Genomic DNA, 13,164 nt, shown 5'->3' with positions numbered 1-13,164 from the left:
AGGACATACATTCACCATGTTCTGGACAATCGACAGAAGAAGCTTTTCTTTTTTCGGTCAAAAAAAAAAATTATGTTGAGAAGAAATCGATCAAAGCCCAAAATACTGAGAGAGACATTGGGTCGATTTTATCCAAATTACTGATAGGATTACGTGATTCTGCCATTCAGAGTTGTAATGAGATCAATGCCAACGCACACGGCCAGCAACAATAAATCGCTCTACAGTCGATGCAAAGTGATAGCAGATTCCTGCGCGGTCATCTCACGTTTTACATCCCGCTCAATCGATGAAACAAACAATGCAGAATCCTCAGCCAGGCATCTTCCACAGCGACCACCATGGCAGTGAGATTTACTCAGGCCAGACCGTGTCTGGTGTAGCTGCCGGCCCTCCTCCACCCCACGAGACAACACAAGTCTCGGCCAGGGGTAAATTATATCCAGGAGGCAAATCCGATACTTACTGGGAAAAGGCTAAGGTATAAAATAAACTTAAGCCATAAAAAATTAAGAATTCATTATATAACGGTGTATGGAAAAGTAGTGGCAGATTCTGCCCTAACAGCTGGACCAGGAACCAACATAGACCTCTAGATGTCTAGGCATGTGTTGCTGTGATGAGGATGTTATCCTGGAACAGGTGGGTGTCTCAATGCTTTCCTCATCTCTTCATCCTGAAGACCTCAGTCTTCTCTGGACTCTGCACTGACCCTCATCTTCATCCTGAAGACCTCAGGCTTTTCTGGACTCTGCCCTGACCCTCATCTTCATCCTGAAGACCTCAATCTTCTCTGGACTCTGCCCTGATTCACCTCTTCATCCCGAAGACCTCAGTCTTCTCTGGACTCTGCGCTGACCCTCATCTTCAACCTGAACACCCCAGGCTTCGCTGACCCTCAATTTCATCCTGAAGACCTCAGTCTACTCTTGACTCTGCACTGACCCTCCTCTTCATCCTAAAGACCTCAGTCTACTCTGGACTCTGCACTGACCCTCATCTTCATCCTGAATACCTCAATCTTCTCTGGACTCTGCCCTGACCCTCATCTTCATCCTAAAGACCTGTCTTCTCTGGACTCTGCACTGACCCACATCTTCATCCTGAAGACTTCAGTCTTCTTTGGACTCTGCCCTGACCCTCATCTTCAACCTGAAGACCTCAGTCTTCTCTGGACGTTGCACTGACCCTCATCTTCATCCTTAAGACCTCAGTCTTCTCTGGACTCTGCACTGACCCTCATCTTCATCCTGAAGACCTCAGTCTTCTCTGGACTCTGCACTGACCCTCATCTTCATCCTGAAGACCTCAGTCTACTCTGGACTCTGCGCTGACCCTCATCTTCATCCTGAAGACCTCAGTCTTCTTTGTACTCTGCGCTGACCCTCATCTTCAACCTGAACACCCCAGGCTTCTCTGGACTCTGCCGACTCGCCTCTTCATCCTGAAGACCTCACTCTTCTTTGGACTCTGCGCGGACTCGCATCTTCATCCTGAAGACCTCACTCTTCTCTGGACTCTGCCCTGACCCTCATCTTCAACCTGAATACCTCAGTCTTCTCTGGACTCTGCCCTGACTAACCTCTTCAAACTGAAGACCTCACTCTTCTCTGGACTCTGTGCGGACTCACTTTTTTATCCTGAATACCTCAGTCTTCTCTGGACTCTTCGCAGTTGTGAAGAACCAGTCTAACTTACTATAACCGGCTTTCCATTCCGATGTGAGCAGGAAATAGGTAAGAAATACTCCAGTCTCCAGGGAGTAACATGGGGTCACTGGGGAAAAAAAGAATATCTTTCTCCGCTTCCTTGTTTAAAATAAACCGTTCACACCAGAGGTTCAATGTACGTCACTCAGCTTTCCTCGAAACAGCCGGAGAACTGGCCACGATGGACCCTCCAGAGCAGGAGTTCTGCTCCGTGTCACGCTAATATTATTCTCAGGGCAAGAGTCACGGCAACCAACCTTCCCCAAGGTGGCTGAACATAGGATGGAGCTGCCACACGCTATACAATGTGAGCATGGAGACACAACCGTGGACCTCAACAAATCCATGCTGGGGATTGGGGCTGCCAAATACTCAGAGACACAATGTCAAACGTCTAACCATAGCCTGGAATGCTTTCTAAAATATGTCACCTCCACACAGCTCCTGGATCCCTGACATCTACTCTCCCAACAAGCACAACCCAATACTCTGCTGTCCACCCCTCTCACTACTTCACTTGCTCACGTTCCAGCTAGTGCGGAAGCAGACCTCTTGCATAGCAACATCATACTCAGTTCATTCTGTAAGCTTCACACACTGCTATTTTCAAACTGTCTTTGGAGCTCGTGCCCTTCTAAAATCTTCTCACCTGTATTCAGATATTAAACATACAGATAAGTTAACCAAAAGCAAATCTCTGATTGGAGGCCATTCGGAGGCGGCCTGGTGATGCGCTGATCCACCATTTGCGCAATACAGATAAGTTAACTGGTTTCCCCCTAAACTGACCCAGACTACGATGGACATATAACATATGGTAGATATTAGATTGTGAGCTCCTTAGACAACAGTCAGTGACATGACTATGTACTCTGTAAAGTGCTGCAGGAGATGTCAGTGCAATATAAATACATAATAATAATATGGTAGGACATTAGACTATGACTATGGTAGAATTAGAGTGTGAGCTCCTCTGAGGACAGTCAGTGACATGACTATGTACTCTGTGATGTGCTGCAGGAGATGTCAGTGCTATATAAATACATAATAATAATATGGGAGGACATTACACTATGACTATGGTAGGATTAGAGTGTGAGCTCTTCTGAGGGCAGTCAGTGACATGACTATGTACTCTGTAATGTGCTGCAGAAGGTGTCAGTGCTATATAAATACATAATAATAATATGGTAGGACATTAGACTATGACCGTGGTAGGATTAGATTGTGGGCTCCTCTGAGGGCAGTCAGTGAGTGACATGACTATGTACTCTGTAATGTGCCGCAGAAGATGTCAGTGCTATATAAATACATAATAATAATATGGTAGGACATTAGACTATGACTATGGTAGGATTAGAGTGTGAGCTCCTCTGAGGGCAGTCAGTGACATGACTATGTACTCTGTAATGTGCTGCAGGAGGTGTCAGTGCTATATAAATACATAATAATAATATGGTAGGACATTACACTAGGACTATGGTAGGATTAGATTGTGAGCTCCTCTGAGGACAGTCAGTGACATGACTATGTACTCTGTAATGTGCTGCAGGAGGTGTCAGTGCTATATAAATACATAATAATAATATGGTAGGACATTAGACTATGACTATGGTAGGATTAGAGTGTGAGCTCCTCTGAGGACAGTCAGTGACATGACTATGTACTCTGTAATGTGCTGCAGGAGGTGTCAGTGCTATATAAATACATAATAATAATATGGTAGGACATTAGACTATGACTATGGTAGGATTAGAGTGTGAGCTCCTCTGAGGACAGTCAGTGACATGACTCTGTACTCTGTAATGTGCTGCAGAAGATGTCAGTGCTATATAAATACATAATAATAATAATAGGGTAGGACATTAGACTATGACTACACCCCGTATACTGGCAGTAATGAGTGTTACACCCCGCACGGCACACCGAGCTTTGCTTGGCAACCCCCAGGAGCCATTGTGGAGCTGAATTCTCAGGAGAACTCTCACTATGGAGACAAAGCGTTGATTTTATGAGGAACAAGCGCTGCCTGTGTGGTTGTCTTTGGGCTGCACACAGTCAGTAGGAGGCTGGCAGCGACATTCGGGACATATTCTGCAGGATCCGCTCAGTCTGTCTCGCTGAGCTCTACAAAGGAACTGAGTGGGAGTATAAAGAGGTCTTTTTCCTTCTCAGCCTGGAATCTGATGGTGACATTGTGCTGATAGCGGGAGAGCTGCGATCCCTTCACATTCCGCCGGCTGCGATTTAAAGGGAAACTTAAGTGAAATAAAAATAAGATTGTAACTTACCTGGGGCTTCCCCCAGCCCCCCTGGAGTCCTCCTGTGCCCACAACGTCCTCCCCTCTGGCCAGCAGTGGTGACCCCCACAAAGCTGGCCTGTCACCGCTAGTCACCGGCTACTGTGCATGCACAGAATGCTCCCGGCGGTGGGAACGCGACCAGGGTGTGCGCAGTAGCCGGCGAGTAGCGGTGACAGCCCAGCTTTGTGGGGGTCACTGCTGCTGGCCGGAGGGAAGGACATCATTCATGGGCACAGGAGGACTCCAGGGGGGCTGGGGGAAGCCCCACGTAAGTTAAAATCTTATTTTTTTATTTCACTTAAAGGGTCACTATCCCGAAAATCGTAAAATTTAAAATACATGTACACACGTACAAATAATGAGTTTGTTTCTTCCTGAGTAATACATTACTTTTCTCCTGCCTACTTACAGTAGGTAGTAGAAATCTGACAGAACCGATAGGTTTTAGACTAGCCCATCTGCTCATGAGGGATTCTCATTGTTTTGTTTGTATTCAAGAGCCAGTATCATTGTATACAGTAAATCCTTTTCAGGGAATGTCTTTATAAACAATAAAGGCCATGCTGAGAATCTCCCATGAAGAGATGGACTAGTCCAAAGCCTGTCGGTAATGTCAGATTTCTACTACCTACTGCAAGTGACAGCAACATAGGAGAAAAGTCATGTATGGCTCATTTCACACTGTAACAGACGTACTCCTTATTTGTATGAGGCGCCTTGATTCCGACTACCGGTATTTAGTGGCATTTTATTTGGCCTGAGGAAGTGGGCGAGTTCCCACGAAACGCGTAAAGATCCATTCCTATATGGGTGTGTCATCATTGAGGTAAGCCACCTCATTTATTTATATTTCATTTGCTTTGAATGTATTTTATTCACCTTGGGAGTTTCTTTACCCCCTTTTTACTTATTTGTATGTGTTTACAATTTTTGTGATAGTGGTGCTTTAAGTTTCCCTTTTATGGCTCCTCTGACTTTACTGTCATTGTCACTCCACAATATACCAGCTTAGCTGAACAGTCGTAGTCACTGACCCCCACCTGAGCACCGGGAATCCGACGGATGAGTGTCGGGGGAACGCACCCCAACAAACCTCTCAGCATTTCATCGCCAACTGTGTTCTGGCGAATTCACATTCGCTGCACATCTAATGCAAGTCAGTGGCAACCATTGTGTTGTGCGTTTAAATACAATTTTTTGCATCCAAATTTCCTGCTGAAAAACAGAAACAGCCTCCATGCATGCTTTTTTGTTGCAGGCGACATGCAAATCACTTACAATGCATGTTAATGGAAATGTGAATTTGTGCAATCCAAAATTTTACATAAACAAGACGCTCTGCAGTAGCCACACCTCCAAAAAACAAATACCTGCTCAATACGCCCCTCTGGAAAACAAACAGGAAATAGAGGGGAGGAACAGGAAGTTAAAGCTTTAAAAAAAATGACACTATAAATTTTCCGTGCTCACAATGCAGATTCGCATTTAGAAAAATCGCTATGACATGTGACGTTTATTTATTTTTCTATGTTCCTACTAATCACCCTAACATACGTGGCATGTATGATGCATGTACAGGGCTTTGCTGTTAACGGCGAAATTTGGCGCCATTGACTTCAATAGAAAATGCCTCCTGAACAGGGAATTGCGCATTTACCTGCGGAACAGCGGATTTCCGTGAAATCAGATTTTGGTTGTTCTGATGGACTCTAGTCTGTTCCAAAGAAATGAAATAACGCATCTTCCACATTTGCCAGAATTAATGAGACATTGCTAGAAGAATCCATGCATTTTTGCTTTCCGGTGTATTTTTGGTTCATCTTAGCCCCCCCCCCCCCCCCCCCCCTCACACTGCAAATCCGATTTGCGATTCTGAATTGCGATTCCAAATTGTGATTGTGATTTTCCCTGGCTGCTATCAAAACAAAAAGAAACACACAGAAAAAACGCAGCATGGGAATCTCTTGTAATGTGCAAGAGGCCTCAGCCTTACGAATAACTGTCCTTTTCTCTAACATATACAAAGGCAGGAATTCCCGTCCATTGTGAAGCGTCACTCACTGGGGTGGTAATCGCTTTTACAATGCTTATCTGTTTGTGTGTAGCTGGCTTCATCCAAACACCCTTCTAAAGGCTGAATTTGGTTCTAAGTTAAAGGGGAGCTTGGTTGGGTTTGAGGATTTGTGGTTGGGTGTAGTCTTATGGTTGGATGAAGTCCTATGGGTGAATGAAGTCCTATGGTTGGGTGAAGTCCTGTGATTGGGTGAATTCCTATGGGTGAAGTCCTATGATTGGGTGAAGTCATATGGGTAAAGGTTGAGTGAAGTCCTATGGGTGAAGGTTGGGTGAAGTCTTATGATTGGGTTAAGTCCTATAGGTGAAAGTTAGGTGAACTCCTATGGGTGAAATCCTATGGGTGAAGTCCTATGGTTGGGTGAAGTTTGGATGAAGTCCTATGGTTAGGTTAGTCCTACGGTTGGGTGAAGTCCTATTGGTGAAGGTTGGGTGAAGTCCTTTGGTTGGGTGAAGTTCTATGGGTCTGAAGGTTGGGTGAAGTCTGATGGGTGAAGGTTGGGTGAAGTCCTATGAAGGTTGGATGAAGTCCTATGGTTGGGTGGTGGTGATGGAGCGGAGGACAGGAAGGTAACACAGAGCAGACAGTACTCACCTCTCTGTATGCCCTCTCTCAGGTCATGAGAACAGTAGTCGTCACATGGAGCTGGGCCGGTCTGTGGTGGTCACATGACGAGGTGTTTATACACACTCTGAAACAGAAAAGTACATAACACCCAATTATACAATGCTGGGGAGAATGGCGGTAATTGTACCATGTGACACGTCATATGATTAGACGATACAGAGGCCAAAACTGCTCCATTTTACCTTTACCCCAGCAGGGGCAATCAGCGACATACAGGGCATCACTGGGCAAAACCACCGTACAGCGAGGCAACAAGACTGTAATTGGGGGCATTATTTGTATGAGAACTGCTGATCTGCATACTGGATCAGAGTCAGAACTGCTGATCTGCATACTGGATCAGAGTCAGAACTGCTGATCTGCATACTGGATCAGAGTCAGAACTGCTGATCTGCATACTGGATCAGAGTCAGAACTGCTGATCTGCATACTGGATCAGAGTCAGAACTGCTGATCTACATACTGGACCAGAGTCAGAACTGCTGATCTGCATACTGGATCAGAGTCAGAACTGCTGATCTACATACTGGACCAGAGTCAGAACTGCTGATCTGCATACTGGACCAGAGTCAGAACTGCTGATCTGCATACTGGATCAGAGTCAGAACTGCTGATCTGCATACTGGATCAGAGTCAGAACTGCTGGTCTACATACTAGAAAAGAGTCAGAACTGCTCATCTGCATACTGGATCAGAGTCCGAACTGCTGATCTGCATACTGGACCAGAGTCAGAACTGCTGATCTACATACTGGACCAGAGTCAGAACTGCTGATCTGCATACTGGATCAGAGTCAGAACTGCTGATCTGCATACTGGATCAGAGTCAGAACTGCTGATCTGCAGACTGGATCAGAGTCAGAACTGCTGATCTACATACTGGATCAGAGTCAGAACTGCTGATCTGCATACTGGATCAGAGTCAGAACTGCTAATCTGCATGCTGGATCAGAGTCAGAACTGCTGATCTGCAGACTGGATCAGAGTCAGAACTGCTGATCTACATACTGGATCAGAGTCAGAACTGCTGATCTTCATACTGGATCAGAGATAGAACTGCTGATCTACATTCTGGATCAGAGTCAGAACTGCTGATCTGCATACTGGATCAGAGTCAGAACTGCTGATCTGAATGCTGGATCAGAGTCAGAACTGCTGATCTGCATACTGGATCAGAGTCAGAACTGCTGATCTGAATGCTGGATCAGATTCAGAACTGCTGATCTGAATGCTGGATCAGAGTCAGAACTGCTGATCTACATACTGGATCAGAGTCAGAACTGCTAATCTGCATGCTGGATCAGAGTCAGAACTGCTGATCTGCAGACACGATCAGAGTCAGAACTGCTGATCTACATACTGGATCAGAGTCAGAACTGCTGATCTGCATATTGGATCAGAGTCAGAACTGCTGATCCGCATACTGAATCAGAGTCAGAACTGTTGATCTGCAGACTGGATCAGAGTCAGAACTGCTGATCTGCATGCTGGATCAGAGTCAGAACTGCTGATCTGCAGACTGGATCAGAGTCAGAACTGCTGATCTGCATACTGGATCAGAGTCAGAACTGCTAATCTGCATACTGGATCAGAGTCAGAACTGCTGATCTGCATACTGGATAAGAGTCAGAACTGCTGATCTGCATACTGGATAAGAGTCAGAACTGCTGATCTGCATACTGGATCAGAGTCAGAACTGCTAATCTGCATGCTGGATCAGAGTCAGAACTGCTGATCTGCATACTGGATCAGAGTCAGAACTGCTGATCTACATACTGGATCAGAGTCAGAACTGCTGATCTGCATACTGGATCAGAGTCAGAACTGCTGATCTGCATACTGGATCAGAGTCAGAACTGCTGATCCGCAGACTGGATCAGAGTCAGAACTGCTGATCCGCATACTGGATCAGAGTCAGAACTGCTGATCCGCATACTGGATCAGAGTCAGAACTGCTGATCCGCAGACTGGATCAGAGTCAGAACTGCTGATCTGCATACTGGATCAGAGTCAGAACTGCTGATCTGCATACTGGATCAGAGTCAGAACTGCTGATCTACATACTGGACCAGAGACAGAACTGCTGATCTGAATACTGGACCAGAGTCAGAACTGCTGATCTGCATACTGGATCAGAGTCAGAACTGCTGATCTGCATACTGGATCAGAGTCAGAACTGCTGATCTGCATACTGGATCAGAGTCAGAACTGCTGATCTACATACTGGATAAGAGTCAGAACTGCTGATCTGCATGCTGGATCAGAGTCAGAACTGCTGATCTGCAGACTGGATCAGAGTCAGAACTGCTGATCTGCAGACTGGATCAGAGTCAGAACTGCTGATCTGCATACTGGATCAGAGTCAGAACTGCTGATCCGCATACTGGATCAGAGATAGAATTGCTGATCTACATTCTGGATCAGAGTCAGAACTGCTGATCTGCATACTGGATCAGAGTCAGAACTGCTAATCTGAATGCTGGATCAGAGTCAGAACTGCTGATCTACATACTGGATCAGAGTCAGAACTGCTGATCTGCAGACTGGATCAGAGTCAGAACTGCTGATCTACATACTGGATCAGAGTCAGAACTGCTGATCTGCAGACTGGATCAGAGTCAGAACTGCTGATCTGCAGACACGATCAGAATCATAACTGCTGATCTGCAGACTGGATCAGAGTCAGAACTGTTGATCTGCAGACTGGATCAGAGTCAGAACTGCTGATCTGCATACTGGATCAGAGTCAGAACTGCTAATCTGCATACTGGATCAGAGTCAGAACTGCTGATCTGCATACTGGATCAGAGTCAGAACTGCTGATCTACATACTGGATCAGAGTCAGAACTGCTGATCTGCATACTGGATCAGAGTCAGAACTGCTGATCTACATACTGGATCAGAGTCAGAACTGCTGATCCGCATACTGGATCAGAGTCAGAACTGCTGATCTACATACTGGATCAGAGTCAGAACTGCTGATCTGCAGACTGGGTCAGAGTCAGAACTGCTGATCTGCATACTGGATCAGAGTCAGAACTGCTGATCTGAATGCTGGATCAGATTCAGAACTGCTGATCTGAATGCTGGATCAGAGTCAGAACTGCTGATCTACATACTGGATCAGAGTCAGAACTGCTAATCTGCATGCTGGATCAGAGTCAGAACTGCTGATCTGCAGACACGATCAGAGTCAGAACTGCTGATCTACATACTGGATCAGAGTCAGAACTGCTGATCTGCATATTGGATCAGAGTCAGAACTGCTGATCCGCATACTGAATCAGAGTCAGAACTGTTGATCTGCAGACTGGATCAGAGTCAGAACTGCTGATCTGCATGCTGGATCAGAGTCAGAACTGCTGATCTGCAGACTGGATCAGAGTCAGAACTGCTGATCTGCATACTGGATCAGAGTCAGAACTGCTAATCTGCATACTGGATCAGAGTCAGAACTGCTGATCTGCATACTGGATAAGAGTCAGAACTGCTGATCTGCATACTGGATAAGAGTCAGAACTGCTGATCTGCATACTGGATCAGAGTCAGAACTGCTAATCTGCATGCTGGATCAGAGTCAGAACTGCTGATCTGCATACTGGATCAGAGTCAGAACTGCTGATCTACATACTGGATCAGAGTCAGAACTGCTGATCTGCATACTGGATCAGAGTCAGAACTGCTGATCTGCATACTGGATCAGAGTCAGAACTGCTGATCCGCAGACTGGATCAGAGTCAGAACTGCTGATCCGCATACTGGATCAGAGTCAGAACTGCTGATCCGCATACTGGATCAGAGTCAGAACTGCTGATCCGCAGACTGGATCAGAGTCAGAACTGCTGATCTGCATACTGGATCAGAGTCAGAACTGCTGATCTGCATACTGGATCAGAGTCAGAACTGCTGATCTACATACTGGACCAGAGACAGAACTGCTGATCTGAATACTGGACCAGAGTCAGAACTGCTGATCTGCATACTGGATCAGAGTCAGAACTGCTGATCTGCATACTGGATCAGAGTCAGAACTGCTGATCTGCATACTGGATCAGAGTCAGAACTGCTGATCTACATACTGGATAAGAGTCAGAACTGCTGATCTGCATGCTGGATCAGAGTCAGAACTGCTGATCTGCAGACTGGATCAGAGTCAGAACTGCTGATCTGCAGACTGGATCAGAGTCAGAACTGCTGATCTGCATACTGGATCAGAGTCAGAACTGCTGATCCGCATACTGGATCAGAGATAGAATTGCTGATCTACATTCTGGATCAGAGTCAGAACTGCTGATCTGCATACTGGATCAGAGTCAGAACTGCTAATCTGAATGCTGGATCAGAGTCAGAACTGCTGATCTACATACTGGATCAGAGTCAGAACTGCTGATCTGCAGACTGGATCAGAGTCAGAACTGCTGATCTACATACTGGATCAGAGTCAGAACTGCTGATCTGCAGACTGGATCAGAGTCAGAACTGCTGATCTGCAGACACGATCAGAATCAGAACTGCTGATCTACATACTGGATCAGAGTCAGAACTGCTGATCCGCATACTGGATCAGAGTCAGAACTGCTGATCTACATACTGGATCAGAGTCAGAACTGCTGATCTGCAGACTGGGTCAGAGTCAGAACTGCTGATCTGCAGACACGATCAGAGTCAGAACTGCTGATCTGCATACTGGATCAGAGTCAGAACTGCTGATCTACATACTGGATCAGAGTCAGAACTGCTGATCTGCAGACTGGATCAGAGTCAGAACTGCTGATCTGCAAACACGATCAGAGTCAGAACTGCTGATCTGCATACTGGATCAGAGTCAGAACTGCTGATCTGCAGACTGGATCAGAGTCAGAACTGCTGATCTGCAGACTGGATCAGAGTCAGAACTGCTGATCTACATACTGGATCAGAGTCAGAACTGCTGATCTACATACTGGATCAGAGTCAGAACTGCTGATCTGCATACTGGATCAGAGTCAGAACTGCTGATCTGCAGACACGATCAGAGTCAGAACTGCTGATCTGCATACTGGATCAGAGTCAGAACTGCTAATCTGCATATTGGATCAGAGTCAGAACTGCTGATCTGCATACTGGATCAGAGTAAGAACTGCTGATCTACATACTGGATCAGAGTCAGAACTGCTGATCTGCATACTGGATCAGAGTCAGAACTGCTGATCTGCATACTGGATCAGAGTCAGAACTGCTGATCTACATACTGGATAAGAGTCAGAACTGCTGATCTGCATGCTGGATCAGAGTCAGAACTGCTGATCTGCAGACTGGATCAGAGTCAGAACTGCTGATCTGCAGACTGGATCAGAGTCAGAACTGCTGATCTGCATACTGGATCAGAGTCAGAACTGCTGATCTACATACTGGATAAGAGTCAGAACTGCTGATCTGCATACTGGATCAGAGTCAGAACTGCTAATCTGCATGCTGGATCAGAGTCAGAACTGCTGATCTGCATGCTGGATCAGAGTCAGAACTGCTGATCTGCATACTGGATCAGAGTCAGAACTGCTGATCTGCATACTGGATCAGAGTCAGAACTGCTGATCTACATACTGGATCAGAGTCAGAACTGCTGATCTGCATACTGGATCAGAGTCAGAACTGCTGATCCGCAGACTGGATCAGAGTCAGAACTGCTGATCCGCAGACTGGATCAGAGTCAGAACTGCTGATCCGCAGACTGGATCAGAGTCAGAACTGCTGATCCGCAGACTGGATCAGAGTCAGAACTGCTGATCCGCAGACTGGATCAGAGTCAGAACTGCTGATCTGCATACTAAATCAGAGTCAGAACTGCTGATCTGCATACTGGATCAGAGTTAGAACTGCTGATCCGCAGACTGGATCAGAGTCAGAACTGCTGATCCGCATACTGAATCAGAGTCAGAACTGTTGATCTGAACAAAAGCAAGGTAAGAATTATAAAAAAGACTAAATCACCTTTCTTGTATGGTTACCTTAATATTACTTGCTGGTAATATTTGCTTTAACTCTGACTCTAACCCCTTAGAGGATAACGCCATGGCATGTCCTCTGAGCAGGAAAAACATTTTGTTTATGAACTTTCACACAAAACGTTCACATTTTTAGCTCTTTAGAAGCTGGAGAAGAGTCCCTTAGCCGGCTGTCCAATCCCTGCTATGCAAATCGGTCGCAGCAACACACACACACAAATCAGTCACAGACATACACACACACACAAATCTGTCGCAGCAACACACACACACACAAATCAGTCACAGACATACACACACACAAATCGGTCACAGCAACACTCATATGCACAAATCAGTCACAGACATACACACACACACACACACACACACACACAAATCAGTCACAGACAGACAGACACACACACACACACACACACACATCAGTCACAGACACACACATACACAAATCAGTCACAGACATACAC

General features: G+C 45.9%; 1 protein-coding gene across 3 annotated transcripts in view; it reads right to left on the bottom strand.

Annotated features, from left to right (window-relative positions):
* SEC14L5 (SEC14 like lipid binding 5) overlaps nt 1-13,164 on the bottom strand; it is a 171,096-nt gene that overhangs the window by 64,255 nt on the left and 93,677 nt on the right. For all 3 annotated transcript variants that reach the window (XM_068243465.1, XM_068243467.1, XM_068243466.1), the window contains one exon: nt 6,681-6,777. The gene's annotated coding sequence lies outside the window, so the exon portion shown is untranslated. The remainder of the gene's footprint in view (nt 1-6,680; nt 6,778-13,164) is intronic.

Source organism: Hyperolius riggenbachi, chromosome 7 (genome assembly GCF_040937935.1).
Source record: "Hyperolius riggenbachi isolate aHypRig1 chromosome 7, aHypRig1.pri, whole genome shotgun sequence".
Lineage (NCBI taxonomy): Eukaryota > Metazoa > Chordata > Amphibia > Anura > Hyperoliidae > Hyperolius > Hyperolius riggenbachi.
Note: the sequence above shows the minus strand (reverse complement) of the source record. Positions and strands in the feature narration are given on the sequence as shown.